Consider the following 19,773-nt stretch of genomic DNA (forward strand, 5'->3'; position numbering starts at 1 on the left):
TATATTTTTTAGGATTGCATCTTGCCCAAAATATTGACCAAACGCTCATTTTTCTTCAAAAAATGACGAAAAATCAAGAAAAAGTTCAATAGATTCGTAAATAACGCCAGAACCAGTAGTCGCACTAAAACAAAATGTTCTCATGATCGAAAGTGCATTCAATTACCTTTAATTCAATATTATAATATTTCATATCGATGCACTACAACCGAAGGTATTTGGATTTTACTGAACGCACTTTTAATTTTAAAGGTGTAGGTTTAAAAGGCGCGTTCCCCATGTTGATCGAAGATTTGTGCCTTGCCGTGATTTGTCTTTTCATCATGTCCTAATGGAAAGGATTGGGGAAGTGGTAAAGTTAGGTATAAATAAAATAATGACACAGAGATCATTAGTCAATACGAAAGTATTCTTTACTTCCAACTGAATAAAAGATACTTCTCGATGAGCGGATATATCAACACCCCCGAGGGAAGATAACAGAAAGACAACACCCCCGAAGAGATATTGCCATTCAAATACGGCTAAAACTATAGCTCATTATCACACTGGGTTAAGAAAAATAGCATATCGTTGAGTTTCAGCTCATTGTATATAGGTTCATCTATGTATGTAGAATCAAAAATTCGGATACGCAATTGCATTATTGCAGTGCAGTTACATATCAAATGATATGAAGTTCCGTAATCGGATTCACAAAGATCACACGAATAATACTCAGCACGCTGAATAGTAGCCATATGATAATTTAATTTGCAATGTCCAGTCAGTGCCCTGACTAGAACACTGCAATTGTGCTTGGAAAAATACAACGAATTCGTTGATATTTTCGAACTCACGTCCTGCAGAAAAGTTTTTGTTTGAACGCAAGTTGGCAAACTACGCCAATGGTTGGCATGTTCGGATGCAGCTCGAAAGCGAATCTTGTGCTTCATTCAACCCTTCGACAGTGGTAGAACTGGTTCTGGACCAACGTAGTCAGTTTCAGCACCAGCTCTAGCCATTTCGTTCGTCCATTCATTTCCAGTAGTACCGAAATGACCGGGCACACATGCAAGAAAGATGGTATTTTAAATGCTAAGTTCTTTGGTTTGAGTTCGATATGCAGTTATTAATTCTGATCTCGAATCCGTCGAATTAAGTGCTTCCAGGGCAGCCTGACTGTCAGAGCAAAAATAGATTCTTTTACGGCAAATCTCCTGTTGAAGTGCCGATTCTGCGCCACACAGAATCGTGAAGATTTCTGCTTGGAATACGGTTCAGTATCTACCAAGCGAAAGAGATTGGTTTAATCTCACTGCATGACAATAGACACTAGCACCGGCTCGGCCCTCCAACAAAGAACCGTCAGTATAACAAACAACGTATTCTTCAAGTTGTCGCTTCATCCAGCCAGACAGCCATTCCTCGCGAAGAGGAATTCTCACATTGAAAGTTTCAGAAGGAAACCTACATGTGAGTGTAAGGTCACTGGGAGCAAGTGTATACTCATCCCAAGTAACCATTTGGGGCCTCAGTCTTGTGTGGCTATGAAAAAGAAAGTGCTTCTTGTTTCAGAAACACATATAGCGGATATTCAAGAGTACCTCTAGAGCAGCAGTGAGAACGATCCAGTCAACGCCATCAAGACCATCCTCAGAAGATGGTTTAACTTTGACTGGATTGTGATGACTTCTCCCTTCTGCTACCAAAAAAGGCATTCGTAAGCCAGTATTGCCAGATTTACCGAAAGCCCGTCTACATTTGCCAAAGACCAAGCAAGCAATCTTGATTCTGCAATCGATCTGAGCTGTCCAGTTAAGTTAAGAATTACCCCAACGCACTTAACTTGATTTGCGACAAAAATTTCAGAGGTGAACTGCAACGGACGACCTCCGATTGTAATACTTCGTTGCGTTAAAATCACCATTGATGTTTTATTTGGATTAACTTATAGCCCAACACGAAGACACCATTGCTTAACAACCCATAAGGCTTGCTGCATCAAATGAAAAGTGGAATAATGCAAATACCGGTGATCATTATATGATAATCATCGGCGAAACCTTGTGTCGGAAACCCAAGCTCTTCAAGTTTCCTCAATAAGCCATCGACGAAATAGTTCCAGAGAAGTGGTGACAGCTCATCGCCTTGAGGACATCCGCAGACACTCAGTTCTCTTATCTCTACTTTTATAAACGATGAGCACAGATGTCGGTTGCTAAGCATCGCGTGTATCCAGTTAGTGATACATCAAGGTACTTCATGACCTAGTGCTGCTTCCAAAAAGGGTTCGAAAGCCATGTTGTCGAAAGCACCTTTAATATCAAGAAAAACTCCTAAACTTGATTGCTTTTGCGAAAAAGCTTTTCAACTACAATAACATTGTAGTAGACAATGTGTAACAGGGTGGTAGTAGATTTCCCCCGCTGATATACATGTTGCATTGCATGCAGCGGGGTTTCACCCAAGCTATCATCCCGAATGTAGTGGTCGATTAAACGTTCCATTGATTTGAGGAGGAAGGAGGTTAGACTGATGGGTCAAAAGCTCTATGCCTTCTCATAAGCGACACGGTAACCTTTGAGAATGAATTTTATAATTATTTCCCACCACGCTAATGCCGTGTATCCTATTGCAATACTATAGTATATACTATTGTATACAAGTAAAAACTTTCCACAAGATGTGGTTGAAGTGTTTTTATCTTCTTTGAAGTAGAACTGGAATGATTCCATCTTTTCTCGGAGATCTATACGGAGCAAAACTATCAAGCCCAGTTGCCCGATTCTAATTGACCTGAAATGAAAGTCTTTCTATTTCAAAAGCAACTTATTTAATCTACTAGCCTTGTTGAGACTTGAAACATTTGTGCAGGATCCGAAGGGCATTTCTGTAAAAATACCTCCGACTTAAATACCTCTGAGCCGCCTCTACATCTGCGATTCAAAGCTTTTCTACATAACCTTATAAGTCAAATAAGTTCGGCATTCCACTATTTCTGTAGACGCGCGCATAGCTCGGAGCGGGCAAGGTTCATGAAACATAGCCGTCAAGCTCTCTTCGTAGATTCGGGATGAATATATGTGACGACATGTAGTGAGACGTTTAATTAATCAAAGATGGAATAATTATGAGCATAAAATAACGGTTCGATCTCGTTTGGTACGAGCCAGTTTGCCAACTCATGCGTAATACTGTCGGAGCGAAGAGTCGCATATAACACCTGCTGCCTACGCTATATTTCTCCTCAAGGGAAAAAAATTGGGCTATCACCAAAATTTTTCCCTAGAGCGAAAACTTTTGGTGAAGCCGCTCACTGTACGTGAACTCCTAACTTAATATAGTCATGGCTGCGTATCCGCTAGATACTACCCTCTTACTTGCTTTTCACTATTGTCACTTGATAATTACTCTTCCAGCAAGAGCTATTTGCTCTTCAGGAAAATCCTCTTTAATATAATGAAAGCATTAATTACATAAAATTACAGTTTCTCCCGTTATTCAATTTGCAGGAATTACTATAGTGCCGACCGAGTCATAAACAATCATCTAGAATAACCTTCCACCAGCCAGGATCACAGGGCGAGCAGAACGAGGTCATACAGCTATCAAATAACGTTGTAGCATAAAGCAAACGAGTAAATGAAACAAACGCAGTTCATTCAACAATAAGCCAGCACCACCACTCCTTAGACATGAGGGGAGTATACGACCTTTGAATCAGGGTGTCTCTTATTGCAGAACCTTCGATATTGCTGCTCTATTCTCGATTCACTCTGACCGAATTGGGAGATGTTTGAAAGTTAGCAGTTCTTATTGTCATTAGGATGGTATCACTAACCAAGCAATTGTCCTGCAATCTTTCATTCTGTCGAAATAGAAGACAATGTATTATACTTTTCCATATAATTTTTCGTTGTATGCCATTAGCACATTAGCTAACATTGTTTTACAAACGATAGTATTACTTTAGTATACCAATAGCGGGGAATAGCGTAGTTGGTAAATCGATTGCTTTGTACGCAGCTCACTTGGGTTCGATTCCCAACCCCGCACATAGGGTTAGAAATTTTTTCAGAGATTTTTCTAACCCGAAAAAAGGAGTAAATGACCCTAATGTTAAAACCTCTAAAATAAAAAAAATCTTTCGTGCCGTAACACAACCTTCAAAACCAAGGGACACCCTTCCCCCGGGGTAGTATAACGTGCCCTCGAAACAGCAAGGCCAAAACGAAGAAAAGCCCATCCACCGTGCCATACTCGCCGAGCAGCTCATCAGAAAAAATAGCTTCGGCTCTTCGGCTTGTGTACTTCTCGGTGCTACTGAGAGAGACTCTTGACGGCCGGGGAACATTCCCGCCAAGCTTCTCATAATCTGCAACCGCTCATACCTAACATACTTGACGGACCGGCCCAGCGAAAAAACATCAGCAAACTCGAACACACGCTAGGATGTGTTACTGAAATTTGAGCGATGCGAGAAAAAATAATAGAGGAAATTTTCTTATCTTTTGTTGGGCCGAATGCGAAAGAAAATGCCACCACCATCCTGGCCACACACACACAGTACATGTATTTTCGGAATACAGACGGTGAGGCTGGACCGAAAGAAGAAAAGGTTTTTCCTTCAACGAATAAAAAAAACACAGTGAAGTGAAGTATTATCCACATTCCATATTTTGAAGGAGGAAGAAAATCGAGCATAACGGGAGGAAAAAAAAATTCGAAACAAAAGCACATTTGCGTTTTTTTCTGATCCTTCCAGACAATATACATTTTTGCCAGCATCCCGTTTCGGTTAGGTGAGTTTTGGACAGTGGCTCTTACAGTTAGCTTCGACCGTGATGGGCGATTGGGATGTGGAAAAGTGGGGACGCAGAAATGTCTGAACATACTATTTTCGTTTCTGGCTCTCCTGCAATGTATATTTTTGTTTGGCTCATCTTTTTTTTGACAGCTTGGATGCTATTCTGGGGATCGTTAAAACATTTTCCGAACCCAATTATTATTAGCTCGTGATTATTTGTGAGCTGAGCTGCTATTTGGTGCAAAATGGATATTACGTTCGCAGTGACTAGGTATAGGAATATTTTGTTGTGGTGGAATTGTGCCATTCTCATTTATGTACACTAGACTTCCATGGTTGGTTACGGAGAAAAATTTGAACTAGTGCCATATTTTACAATATTGTAATATATTTTAAGTGTTTTTGCCCATTATCATATAGAAAGGTTACGCAATTGCTTCAAAAACCGACATGTCAATATCGCCCCACTTCCCCGATGAGCCATTCAGCTCCCGATCTAACTAAAATCTTGTTCGCGAACTACTTGGTATAGTCCCCGACGATGGGTCTAGCCTACTCCGACGGAAAATTCCTCAGCGAGAGGGATTCTCCCGAAACCGTGCGGTAGATTTCTCCTGATACCGATGCTCGCTTCCGTGAGCCATCTAGCTCCCTGCTTCTTCCCGATCTACTCGAATGGGGGGCTAGGTCCACTCACTCAACACGTCAGCCAGTAGGTGCTGAGGTTCATCCAGCGATTCCGGGTGGAGCGTAGCTTCTGGTTCACTGGCTCCCCAATGACCCACTGCTAGCTATTCGACGTGGTCTACTCGGAGGTGGATCTACCATACTCACGTGCTACCCGTTAGGGTCCGACTATTCCGGTGAAGACTGAAGTCCGGTTCGCTGGCGCCCCGACGAACCGAACCCGGTGCTACGTCGTATCCTACCCAACCGGTCCCCGGCAGAGGTCTACACCAACGGAAAGCTCCCCGTCGGAGGAATTTCTCTCGAAATCCGATTTGTGATTTCACAGCGACTTTCTAGTCAATCATGCTACTTTTTTGGTCCCTTCGCTACTTCCTCTGCAGCTCGGAGAGCATGCTAGTAACTACTTTGTTGACAGCGTCCCAGATATGCTCGTCGTGGCACATCTCTTTGATGATATTGTGCACTGTCATACCAGGCATACCTCTACGAAACTTCTTCGAACCTAGGGCATTCGAAGCAAACGTGTTCCTGTGTCTTTTGCACGTTCACACGTACTCCGGGCAAAGGGATGACGAAGCATGTCCAAACCGATGCAAATACTTCCGAATGCGTCAATCCATGCTTGCTATGCACCCAAACCGACACATTTGGGATGAGTCGGTGGGTCCACCTTCCTTTCTTCTCGTTGTCCCACTGCAATTTAGCCAACGAGTCTGATCGGACCAGTTTCCTTGCATTACGTGCATTCCTCCGCTGATAGCATTCCACGTCCCCAGGCTGAGTGATGCAGATGGGGATCATCCCGGCGATAGCGCATACTGATATTGTTCTGTAAGCACTCGCGACTCATACTGCCATCAACCGGAATGTCCTCACGGTTCCGCTTGGTTTTCAGCGCAGCATCCCAGACAGGAACCCCATAGCGGAGTATCGATGACGAAACAATTGATAGCAGACGTCTCGTGCTGCTTCTCGCACTGCCGACCTTTGGCATGATTCTCGCTATTGCGTCCGTTGCCTTCGCCAATTTTTCGCAGCCGTAGTCGACGTGATTGTTAAAGCTCAACCGGTCGTCGATTATCAATGCTTCAGGTGCACGCTCCGGTGCAATAACGCTACACCGCTTTGCAGTTGCTAACCAACACTTCCGTCTTGTGGTGAGCTATTTGCAGCTTGACCTCGATCATCCAACTCTCAATCGAATCTATTGTCTCCGTCACTGACACTTCCACATCTTCAAGTGTCTCACCCATCACCATTAGTGACACGTCGTCCGCGAAATCTACGATTTTCACATTTCTGGGCAGCTGCAGTGTTAAGACCCCATCGTACATCCCGTTCCAAAGTGTTGGATCTAGAATGGAGCTCTGAGGAACGTCCGCTGCGATTCGCACTGACTTCTGCCCTTCGCTAGTATCGTACAGCAGCACTTTGCTCTGGAAGTAGCTCTTCAGGATCTGGCATAGACAGACGGGAACCCTCATTCTGTGCAGCGCTGCAGCGATGGCTTCCCACCTGGCGCTGTTAAATGCATTCTTCACATCTATCGTGACCTCATTCCATTATCGATCTCCTTTACGCTTCTGTTTAGATGCCTTCTCAACATTCTCGAGTACTGTCCGAATTGCATCCACTGTCGATGCTCCATTGCAGAATCTGAACTGCATCTTGGACAGTCCGCGCTCACCTTTCGTGAATTTCGCCAACCTATTAAGGATGATCCTTTACAGGAGTTTTCCGAGTGTATCCAGCAGGCATATGGGCCTATACAAGGTCGGATCGTCCGGTGGCTTCCCTGGCTTCGGCAGCAACACCAGCTTCTGTACCTTCCACATTTCGGGGAAGTTGCTTTCATTTAAACACTTCTGTAGCACCATCCTGATATACCAGGATCGTGCTGAAAGCACGACTTTTTGTATTTCACCCGGACCGGGAGTTTTCTTTGATTTCAGGTGCTTTGTCACTTGCGGATCGTCCGTGTTTGCTCCTTCTTCTTCGCTGTACGGTGTCGGTTGCCAGATAGTCAGGATCGTGCTTTGAAAAAAGACCCTCGACGAATATCTACAGCTTACCCGGCCATCGACTGGCGTCGTCGAGTCCTTCATTTTCGCCATCACGACTCGGTACATGTCGCCCCAGGGATTGGCGTCTACTTCTCGGTACAACTTTTTGTGGAAATTTGACTTGCCAAGTCGCCTTCTGGCTCTGAGACAAGCAGTGTGTAGCGTACTAAGCGTTTTGTTCCATCAGTAAACTCGACGCCGTCGATTGCGTGGTTCCAGTTCTCGTGGCATCAAAAGCCACCGTAATCCTTCTTGTTAGGTCAGCCGCATCCACGTTCTCGGTCCTGCCGTTCAGTCGATGTGCCTCAACGAAGAAGTCTTTGTTGAAGGCTTTCGTCTTCCACTTTCGCTCACCGGTTATCCTTCTCCGTATTGCAGCAGGGTTCCGTTGACCGATACGGTAGCGAATCACCTGGTGGTCACTATTCGTATACGTTTCGCATACTCTCCAATACATGTCCGCCATCAATGAAGGACTACAGAATGTGACGTCGATGATAGACTCCCTCCCGTCTCTTCGAAGCGTTCTAACAGAACCTTCATTGCACAATCGTACGTCTAACATCGCTAGAGCTTCCTGCAGAATACATCCTCTTGTGTTGGTTACTCTACTTCCCCACTCCACAGCCCAGGCGTAGAAGTCACCACCATTAACTACCGGCTTCCGACCGATCAATTACTCGGTTAACTGATCCAAGATTAGGCTGAACTGCTCCACTGTCTAGCTTGGAAGAGCGTAACGGTTGCAAACCCAGTTCCCGTTATCAGCGGAGACTTGATACGGCTCTATCGTAGACTGCCACAACAGTTGCTGTGTGACGTCACAGTGATTCAGATTTATCTGGGTTATTTACATTTCCGTTGGCCTGCAGTCACCTTCTCGTAGGCAGGGCATTTAAAGCCACCCGTCTGATGGTCGTGTCCGTCCGCCGGACTGCAAATCAAGCACTTTGGCCTCTGCGTGGAGTCTCTTGCAAGATGGCCTGTCTCCCCGTATCTATCTGGGCCTTTGCAAGCCCCTACCAAATGTCCAAAGCCCAAGCCTTGAAGTATTTCTCCGCTGGTTCATTCACTCGTGGGGCGGCTCTCAATAGGTATCTCGACCATCCAGCCGAAACTTTGCCTACCTCCAGTGCCTTATCGGCAGCGATTATCGGTAAACAAATCGTCGCTATCTGAAATCCTCCGTATTTCTTCCTTAACCCGGTCAATGTGTGCACCTCGCCCAGGTTGCACTGTTGCTACAGTGCATCTCTCAACTCGTCTTCCGTTGTGATTTCATCAAAATCCTTGCACACAATCACCATCACCGGGTTTGAGGCTTAACCTTCTGCCTTTTCACCCTAGCTGCTAGTCGTGGGATCGCTCTTCAACTCGAAGAGCATCTCGCCTTTTTGGGTACGCATGATTCTAACCAGGTTTCCCCCAAATCGTTCAGCTCCGGGTTCTCTCTGATCTTCTTGAGCAGCGCTGCATACGTCGTCGCGTCATTGGCTTTGACTAGCACGGCTTCTCCCTTTGACGCCTTCTGACGAGCCGGAAGGTTTCCTTTTCCCTTCCGCTCCACTTATCGCTCTTCCTTCTGCTTTTGCAGTTTCCCGTGTTTGTTCTTCCGACCTACAACGCACAATGGTCCAGAATGTGGTTTGGCAAGCGACAATTTCAACGTCTGGTGTCGAAGGGAGGTCGATTCGACTGAAACAATAGCACTTTTTAATTCCCAAAAGTACTCATCCGTAAGAGTCTTTTCGATCCCAGCGAATAATATTAAAATCGTGGAAGCGTAGGTCTATTTCTGAAGTAAGCCATGTCTCGCATAGTGCAAATGCGCATTTCAAGTTATTTGATAAGATTTTAAAGGAATCGATTTTCGGGATAATGCTTCTGCAATTACAGTGTGCGTCACCTCATTCCATGAATTAGCCACCAAAGGATACAATCGCTGAAAGGAGGGGCCATTTCGCAGTGAACTGCATCAAAAATGTTTTTATTGCGAGGAGAAAGGTTATCAAGATGCTTTTAAAATCGTAAGAAATATTTAGTGTTGTAAAAATACGGTCCATAATGTCAGAGAAATTTATTAAGCAAGCGCTGGTTTCTTTCTCTGGCTGAGACATGGGAACACTTGGGGTTTTTGATGTTCCTGAATGTGCTAGGAACTCATTTTCTGAGCTCAGGTTACTGAAACCGGAAGCGACATACTTTGGTTTCGCACCAGTACTTCCTTGAGTGGTTATTTTAGGGGTGCATGAAGATACACCTTCTGGCCTTTACGACGAAGCTTGGGAGAAGAAATGTTCCTCCTTTTTCTATTGCTTCTAGGCACAGTAGAAGATGTTCCTTCCTGGGGTTCATCACAGTCGCCTTCGTCAGTAGACAATTGGTATAGCTGTTCGTAGAGACAGGTGGCGTAGCTATCTTAAGCATTTCTGCAAAAGACCGCTTAGAGTATCCCTGAAGGGAACGCTTAAGATTCTGCTCGCGCTGTTTGTACGCGGGACATGAATGGAGATCTTGTGGGTTTCCCCCACAGTAGAGACACTTTTCGACATAACTTCAACAAGAATCATCCGCATGATTCCCACCGCATTTCCCACAACGGGCCTGATTGCTACAATGGGCTGTGTGTCCCAATTGTTTGCAATTAGAACAGTTTATGACCCGCGGTATGAAGAAGCGAACAGGTAGACGAACCTTGTCAAAGAGGATGTAGTCGGGAAGAGCAGAATCGGCGAAGGTCATCCGATTAGTGTCTGAGTTGACGTATATTTTCTTCCCGGCAGTTGCGACTGATGCTGAATGCAAACGTTTGCACTCCAGTATCTTCACTGGCTTAAGCAGGGGGTCTTTGAAACAGCCAGTCCCATATTTCAGCAGGTCCTCGCAGCTCAGACTCGAGTCGGAAACGACCCCACTGACTTCAACTCTGTAATGTACACTCTGTACTCCTTCGTAAAGGGACTGTAGCTAGCAATATCATTTGCCTGATTTAAACTGTTAACAACCACCCGAAGCTTATCAGGGCGAAATTTCGATATTTCTGTCAGAATACCGATCCGTCAGAACTCGAGAAATCGGCAACAGATTCAAACACTTTTTGTCTTTGGTCCGGAAGAAGATCACGAAAGGCTCCCGGTGGCCGAACTTGGACATACTTTGAGCCGGGGAGCCGATTTTGTTTCGACGTCCATCTCACCTTGAGATGAACCACCGTCAGGGGAAGTCATTTTTGCACGGGCCTATTGCTCAGTGCACGTCAGTAAGAGAACCAAGAAGGGGAAACGTAAACTAATACTTAACTTGTGTATGTAACGGTATCCAGACGGCTTACTAGAAGAACACTGCTTCACTGATTACTGACCGGCTAACGGAACTAAGAAACATAAACACAAAAGAGGGACAAAAATACTGAAACTTCGACGAGGCGGAGAGTGCGCAAGATAACCTTGAACGCGGAGTAGCATTATTCTTTGTCGCTATAGACTGCACGGCAATAAATCACTTCTGTCTCGACTGAGCGCTCGAAAACGAATGACTCAAAATCTTGATTTATTGCAAAAAAATTATTTTTCAGGACTTTTGGCACTATAAAATTTTCTGGGCGTGATATACCATCAAGATTTGGAGGGTATATTAAATTGATGAAACGTGGTTTTGTGTTGTATTTGACGAGATCTACAACCTTTATCAGACCACTTTAAAAGTACATTCATTTTCTTTTTATTTTGTAGCACCGTGTTATTACTTTTGTAATACACTAACAGACCCCAAGTTCATTTAAAATGCCAACAATTGATTTTCATCTGCCAACACTTTGCCGAAAAGTTGCAAAAATTCCATTTTGACACATCGGTGGACCCCCCTATGCATTGAAAATGTCTAAAACTATAGATTTTCAATAGCCCTCGACTTGTCCTTCAATATAAAACACTTTCCCAAAATGTTTTAAAAAATCAGTTTGGCTCGTTGACACCCCTAACATCCATAATGTTTGAAAATAGATAATGATCATTGATCCAAGAATTAAATCAAATCGCAATCATGGCTGATAATTCTCACTTGTGATTTTTTCCGAATTGCTCGCTGCAGATAGAATCATCCCGTGATCACTGTCTCAATTATCAAATTCAACCACAGATCAAAATCACCACTGATAGAGGGCAAGAACAAATCGGGAATGATTTTTGTGAGATGATCTTTTGATAGTTAAGAGAGTGATCACGGCATGATTTTATCGGCAGTGAGAATTTTCGAAAAAATCATAAGCAATATTTATCAGCCATGATTGCGGTTTGATTTTTTTTGATTATGATTTTCCCAGCACTGGAGGGTATACACCATTTTTCATATATTGTTTAGTGTTGCATTTAATGAGATCTACAACCTATACTAGGTCACTTGAAAAGTACAAAATCACTGTAGCACCGTGTTAAGTTATAGTTCATTATAATTAAGACTCATAACTCTCCGAGCTCTCGATCGAAGCAGTTCGTTTTCTGGTGCTGTGCATAAAGTGAACAAAAATATATATTGTCAGTGAAGGTCAACTATTGTTTGAGGCAGTCTTTGTTCGCCGGTGCCCAGGCTGGTGAAGTGAATACCAGAATTGCCGGACACGCCGCTATATAAGCTAAGTATTATTTTTCTTTCTTTCGTTTCCCTTTCCCCGATCGGTCTACTTTTCCCTTTCCCCTGAATACAAGTTTCATCTCTCGTTTACACCACGTGCTATCCTCGTGCCTAAATGGCCGAGGGCGAAGGAACATTGGATGGGAATGATATTCCCATGGATTTACCGGATAAACCCGATATTACTCCCTCCCCTGATTCCCCCAGTCCTCCCCGTATTAAAACATACCCAGCCAGTTCAAATGGACCCTGGGTGGTGTATTTCCGGCCCAACACGAAATCGCCCAATATTCTAGAAATATCACGGGAGCTGACTGCTAACTACCCGGCCGTAGCTCAGATAACACGTGTTCGAGCTAATAAGATACGCGTTATAGTAAATGACCTCGATCAGGCAAACCAGATTGCTCGCAGCGAGCGTTTTACGAAACAATTCAGAGTGTATGTGCCTTGTAGGGCAGTGGAGATCGATGGAATAGTCGCCGAACCGGGTCTAAAGTGCGAAGACCTGTTGAAGTACGGGGTTGGCTGCTTTAAGGACCCTTCACTTCAAAAGGTGAAGATTCTAGAATGCAAGCAATTGTATTCCGCAAAAACAGAAAATGATAAGACAACTTATTCTCCGTCAGACTCGATTCGGGTGACTTTCTCCGGGTCTGCTCTTCCCAACTATGTCCTCCTGGATAGGGTTCGCTTACCCGTTCGCCTGTTTGTACCGCGGGTAATGAACTGCAGCAATTGCAAGCAACTGGGCCACACAGCCACTTATTGTGGCAATAAAAAACGGTGCGGCAAATGCGAGGGAGAGCATGAGGATGACGCTTGCGGTGGAGAAATTGAGAAGTGTATTTACTGCGGGGGCCCTCCGCATGCTCTTAAATCATGCCCGGCGTACAAGCAGCGCGGGGATAAAATTAAGCGCTCCCTTAAGGATCGCTCGAGGCACTCTTATGCAGAAATGCTAAAGAATGCTTCGCCATCTGTCCCTTCCGAAGATTCCTTTGCTCTTTTGGCTGGCGTTGAGCAAGAATCTGACGACCCACAAGAGGGAACATCATTGGTTAACCCAGGGGAATCCAGGAAGAGGAGAAATCTAGCCTCCCCTAAATTGCCTCGTAAGGGTGCCAAGGTGTCGTCCCCTCAGAGTGCGCCAACTACAATCAATAAATCCAACGGAAGTGATGCACAAAAGCCGAAGCAATTTGCTCCAGGACTTGGAAATATTAATTCTAACAAGGAGTACCCACCACTTCCAGGGACACCAAAAACCCCAAGTGTCCCCTTTTTTCAAACAGATACTCAGTCCAGTAGCGGACTAATGAAATTTTTTGACATAGTGGACTTAATTTTCACAGCTTTCAATGTTACTGATCCTCTTAAAAGCCTTCTGATACGTTTTCTCCCTATAGTGCAAACATTTTTGAAGCAGTTGACTACTAAATGGCCCCTCCTTACAGCGATCGTATCCTTCGATGGCTAAGTCATCGAACGAGGTCACCGATTCGATCACTGTTCTACAGTGGAACAGCAGAAGTATCCTCCCGAAAATCGATTCCTTTAAATTTTTACTAAATAGTTTAAAATGTGATGCTTTCGCATTATGTGAAACTTGGTTAACTTCCGTTATAAATCTCAACTTCCACGACTTTAATATAATTCGTCTGGATCGAGAAAACCCCTATGGAGGAGTACTTTTGGGGATCAAAAAGTGCTATTCTTTCAACCGAATTAACCTCCCTTCGACACCAGGCATTGAAATTGTCGCTTGTCAAGTTTTAATCAAAGGTAAAGACGTTTGTATTGCTTCCATCTACATTCCTCCTAGAGCCTCGGTAGGGCACCGAACGCTTTGTAATATCACGGAATCCTTACCGGCACCGCGGCTAGTTCTGGGAGACTTTAACTCGCACGGTACGGTATGGGGTTGTCTTCATGATGATAATAGATCAACATTAATCCAAGATCTTTGCGACAATTTCAACATGACCATCTTAAACACGGGAGAAATGACGCGGATTCCTACACCACCAGCACGCGCAAGCGCGTTGGATTTATCGCTTTGCTCGACATCGCTACAGTTAGATTGCATGTGGAAGGTGATCCCTGATCCCCACGGTAGCGATCATTTGCCTATCGTGATTTCAATTGCTAATGGTTCAAGACCATCGAAAACAATCAATGCCTCGTATGACCTCACACGGAACATTGATTGGAAGAGTTACGCGACCGCGATATCCGTTAAAATCGAATCCACCCAAGAACTTCCTCCGGAGGAAGAGTACAGGTTTTTGGCTGGCTTGATTCTCGACAGTGCGAATCAAGCTCAGACTAAACCAGTACCCAGCGCGAATACCCATGGACGGTCTCCCACACTGTGGTGGGATAAAGAGTGCTCAGAGCTGTACGCGGAGAAGTCCACTGCATATAAGGCCTTCCGGGAAGACGGGTTACCCGCTAGCTATCAACAGTACGCGTCGCTAGAAAGGCGAATGAAGAGTTTAATGAAAGCCAAAAAACGCAGTTATTGGCGCCGGTTCGTCGACGGGTTAACGAGAGAAACAGCGATGAGCACTCTTTGGGGTACGGCTCGACGTATGCGTAACCGTAATAGTACCAACGAGAACGTGGAATATTCAAACCGTTGGATATTCGCTTTCGCCAAGAAGATCTGTCCGGACTCTGTCCCGGTACAGAAAACGTGCCGCGCCGCGTCTCCTCCCGATACCGCGAACGAAACACCGTTTTCGATGGTGGAGTTTTCACTTGCTCTCTTATCATGCAACAATAACGCCCCAGGGTTAGACAGAATCAAATTCAACTTGCTGAAGAATCTGCCTGACACTGCAAAAAGGCGCTTGCTGAACTTATTTAACAAGTTTCTTGAGGGTAACATTGTCCCTCATGACTGGAGGCAAGTGAAGGTCATCGCCATTCAAAAACCAGGAAAACCAGCCTCCGACCACAACTCGTATCGGCCGATTGCAATGCTGTCCTGTATTCGGAAGTTGTTCGAGAAAATGATCTTGTTTCGCCTCGACAATTGGGTTGAAGCAAATGGCTTACTGTCAGATACACAATTTGGCTTCCGCAAAGGCAAAGGGACGAACGATTGCCTTGCGTTGCTTTCTACAGAAATTCAAATGGCCTATGCTAACAAAGAGCAGATGGCATCAGTCTTCTTGGATATTAAGGGGGCTTTTGACTCAGTTTCTATCAACATTCTGTCAGAGAAGCTGCACCAGCATGGTCTTTCACCAATTTTAAATAACTTTTTGCTAAACCTGTTGTCTGAAAAGCACATGCACTTTTCGCATGGCGATCTAACAACATCGCGATTTAGCTACATGGGTCTTCCCCAGGGCTCATGTCTAAGTCCCCTGCTCTACAATTTTTACGTGAATGACATTGACGATTGTCTTGCCAATTCATGCACGCTAAGGCAACTTGCAGACGACGGGGTGGTCTCTGTTACAGGGCCCAAAGCTGACGACTTGCAAGGACCATTACAAAATACCTTGGACAATTTGTCTGCTTGGGCTCTTCAGCTGGGTATTGAGTTCTCCACGGAGAAAACTGAGTTGGTTGTTTTTTCTAGGAAGCGTGAGCCGGCGCAACTCCAGCTTCTATTAATGGGTGCAACGATCAACCAGGTTTTCACATTTAAATATCTCGGGGTCTGGTTCGACTCTAAAGGTACCTGGGGATGTCACATTAGGTATCTGAAACAGAAATGCCAACAAAGGATCAATTTTCTCCGAACAATAACTGGAACATGGTGGGGTGCTCACCCAGGAGACCTGATCAGGTTGTACAAAACAACGATATTGTCGGTGATGGAGTACGGGTGTTTCTGTTTCCGCTCCGCTGCGAACATACACTTCATCAAACTGGAGAGAATCCAGTATCGTTGCTTGCGCATTGCCTTGGGTTGCATGCACTCGACCCATACGATGAGTCTCGAAGTGCTGGCGGGCGTTCTTCCGCTAAAAAATCGATTTTGGGAACTCTCATATCGATTGCTCATCCGATGCGACATTCTGAACCCGTTGGTGATTGAAAACTTCGAGAGGCTCGTCGAGCTTAATTCTCAAACCCGATTTATGTCCTTGTACTTCGACTACATGGCACAGAGCATTAATCCTTCTACGTATACTCCCAACCGTGTTCATACTTCTGATTCTACTGTATTCTTCGACACATCCATGAAGGAAGAGATTCGTGGAATCCCGGACCATATACGCCCTCAAGTGATCCCCAATATATTTTATAATAAATTCCGAGAAGTCGACTGTGACAAAATGTTCTACACTGACGGATCAAATCTCGATGGGTCCACTGGCTTCGGTATCTTTAACAATACTATCACCGCTTCATTCAAGCTCAATGATCCTGCTTCAGTTTACGTTGCAGAGTTAGCTGCAATTCAGTACACCCTTGGGATCATCGACACTCTGCCCACAGATCACTACTTCATCATTTCGGACAGCCTCAGCTCTATCGAGGCTCTTCGTGCGGTGAAGCCTAAAAAGCAATTCCCGTATTTTCTGGGGAAGATACAGGAGTCCTTGTGTACGTTTTCTGAAAAATCTTATCAGATTACCTTTGTTTGGGTCCCCTCTCATTGTTCTATCCCGGGCAATGAAAAGGCCGACTCATTAGCAAAGGTGGGCGCATTAAATGGTGACATATACGAAAGACCAATCTGCTTCAACGAATTTTTTAGTATTTGTCGTCAGAGGACACTCAACAGTTGGCAAACCTCGTGGAGCAATGGTGAACTTGGACGATGGCTACATTCGATTATCCCAAAGGTATCAACGAAACCTTGGTTCAGGGGGATGGATGTGGGTCGGGATTTTATTCGTGTAATGTCCCGACTTATGTCCAACCACTACACCTTAGATGCACATTTGCGGCGTATTGGGCTTGCGGAGAGTAGTCTGTGCGCTTGTGACGAGGGCTATCATGACATCGAGCACGTTGTCTGGGTATGCGCCGGGTATTTGGACGCCAGGTCTCAGTTAAAGGATTCCCTTCGGGCCCGAGGTAGACCACCCAATGTCCCAGTCCGAGATATGCTGGCAAATCGTGATTTCCCCTATATGTCCCTTATTTATACTTTCATAAAAACGATAAATATCCCAATTTAGCCCCTCTCTTTTTATTTCTCGTTTTTAGAAGTTTCCTCTTGCCGTGTGGAACCGATAAGCTTCAGACTGCCACTATGTAACCGCCGTCGCCCTTATCACTACGGAATCTGAAGCGAGAGCGACTCGAGGTCCGAAGGATTCCCTTTGAAGGATTCCCCGCGGGTCTTAAGAATACCATCCGCCAATCCAACCTACTAGACTGAGGCGCAAATTTGTTTCGCTGATCTCCCGTTTGCCCGAAAGTTGCAAGTTTTGCTCTTCTCTACCGGTCACCATCTACGCCTTCTCTCCCCTGTCCTTGATACAACTACTTCTACACCGATTTTGGAAATGACCAAGCATAAGTATCCGATAAAAAATCAAATTTGTATTCCGTATTCCTAGTTTTAAGATAGTTGTAATTTCTACTCTTTGTTAAAACTATTGTCCCCCATCTTGTAAATAGAATTGTATCCCTAGTTTTAAAACATCTGTGAAATTTTTCATAAATATTTGTTCCCCCTTTTGTGTACCAAACTATATTGTTAGTTTTAAGATAACTGTAAATATTTCCTAAAAAACTATTACTATTGAATTCCTTGTTTTAAAATTTTTCATAAAAAAAAATCTTTTGCCCCCTCTCTTACATATAGAATTTTTTTTCTAGTCTTAAGATAGCTGTAAATTTTTTCTCTTTTATAAAAAAAATATTTCAACATTGTAACCTCCTAGTTTTAAGATATTCAAAATGTAAAAACAAAAGAATTCGGCACCGCCAAGCTAACGCATTTGTGCCTATCAAATAAACGAAACAAATAAAAAAAAATAATTAAGACTCAGTGTCAGCTGGACTTAAATTGTTTAAATTCAAATACAAATACAAACACGTCAAATCATACCCGAAAACATGGACCATGCTATAGATAAATCATTCTGTTCGCACCTTTGCTGCGGTATGAGGTTTGACCATCATGCTCATCAGCACAACATACAAAATCAGTTGGCCTTAATTGTAAATAGTCAATAATTTAAAAAAATTATCGCCATTTTGATGAAGATCCATCCTTTTTGGTGACGAGAAAGACACGGAAAAATGAATAGCCAAAAATAATTGCCCAATTCGTCCCCCCAATAACGTAATTACGAAATTCATTCGAGCTGAAATAAACCCGAACTGAAATCCTAACCATAGAACGTTCAACTTCGTTCTCGCTCGAAATAATTCCAGCTGAAAAAGATCCCCAAGTACACACTTATTCTCAATTCATCATTCTATTCACCTCCGACTGAACAGGATCCGTAATGCAGTTCACTGAGCCCTCAATGCACGGCTAAATTTGAAGTGGGGAGTGGGAATGGGACTGCACTGCCATCAACTTTATTTTTTTTTATTCGGTTCAGCTGAAGATTGTCGACGCAGATACCGGGTTTCAAAAACAGGGACAGGGAGGACGAGTGCCAGAGCTTGGTGATGGTTGTCATCGCCGTTATCGTCCTCTTCACATCTTCAATCACTCCGGAACACGGTAAACTCTTCTTCACTCATCAAATACTCCCCTGGCTGGCAGAACTGAAGCCGAGTGTGGGAAAAAACACAAGAGGGAAAACGATATTTCAACTACAAATTAAATAATAAATCCAGCTTTCGTTCGGTAATCCCTCTGTGTGCTAAGAATTTGAAATGGGAAGCAAAGACAAAAATGTTCTATGAACGCGCCGCAGCCGCCGCCCACCGTGGTTTCGTATTTATATAACTATGAGGTGGAATCGTGCTGGGAAGTATCAACTATGATTACATTGCTTCGGAGCAGAAAGTTGGGGATCGAAATTGCTCTGAAGGGTTTGATGGCGTCTTTGTCGACAACAAGGACGACGACGGTGATGATGATGATGACGATGATGATGACGATAGTCGCCCGGATGACGAGACGATGAACAGTAAGCACAGATGAATTTCATAAATGTATAGTGAGGTGTGGATGGGGAGGTGGAGGGACCAGCACCCCGGGTTGTAGGGAATTACGATCCCCCGACTCAGGTAGGATGGATTGCACCGGAGGAAAAAAGGCAAATGAAAGATTTGTGGAAATTGTGCTCCAGTTTTGTCACTCGAGTGCCCTTGATGGGCCGCTTGTGCTAGGGGAGAGATTTCATCGAAATGATAAAACTGTTGAACATAAAACAATGAGCATTCGCATTCGGTGGCCGGGATGAATTGATGCATCGGTGTTGAGTTTGTTGGAAAACAGATTTTGGAGTGTAAAGCTTGATCGACATGATCCCTGCTCGCTGTATAGTTTAGTTTCAAATACCAGGTTTACAAATTTGTTTGTCATAATAAAACTATCAGTAATTTTGTTTGTTCGTTATATACTATGGAGTTGGAATAAAAAGGATAAACTGCACGTCTCTGCCGACAGACTGTGTTTGTACAGTGCCAGCATACTAATCAAGTTGATACTCATTTTATGAA

General features: G+C 44.1%; 2 protein-coding genes across 4 annotated transcripts in view; one reads left to right on the plus strand and one right to left on the minus strand.

Moving 5' to 3' along the window:
• The window catches only part of LOC131693700 (glucose transporter type 1), a 704,006-nt gene that overhangs the window by 155,824 nt on the left and 528,409 nt on the right, over positions 1–19,773 (plus strand). The window lies entirely within an intron of this gene.
• Positions 1–19,773, minus strand: part of LOC131688135 (uncharacterized) — a 174,073-nt gene that overhangs the window by 60,665 nt on the left and 93,635 nt on the right. The gene's annotated exons all lie outside the window — the stretch shown is intronic.

The sequence above is a fragment of the Topomyia yanbarensis genome, chromosome 3 (assembly GCF_030247195.1).
Source record: "Topomyia yanbarensis strain Yona2022 chromosome 3, ASM3024719v1, whole genome shotgun sequence".
In the NCBI taxonomy this organism is placed as follows: domain Eukaryota; kingdom Metazoa; phylum Arthropoda; class Insecta; order Diptera; family Culicidae; genus Topomyia; species Topomyia yanbarensis.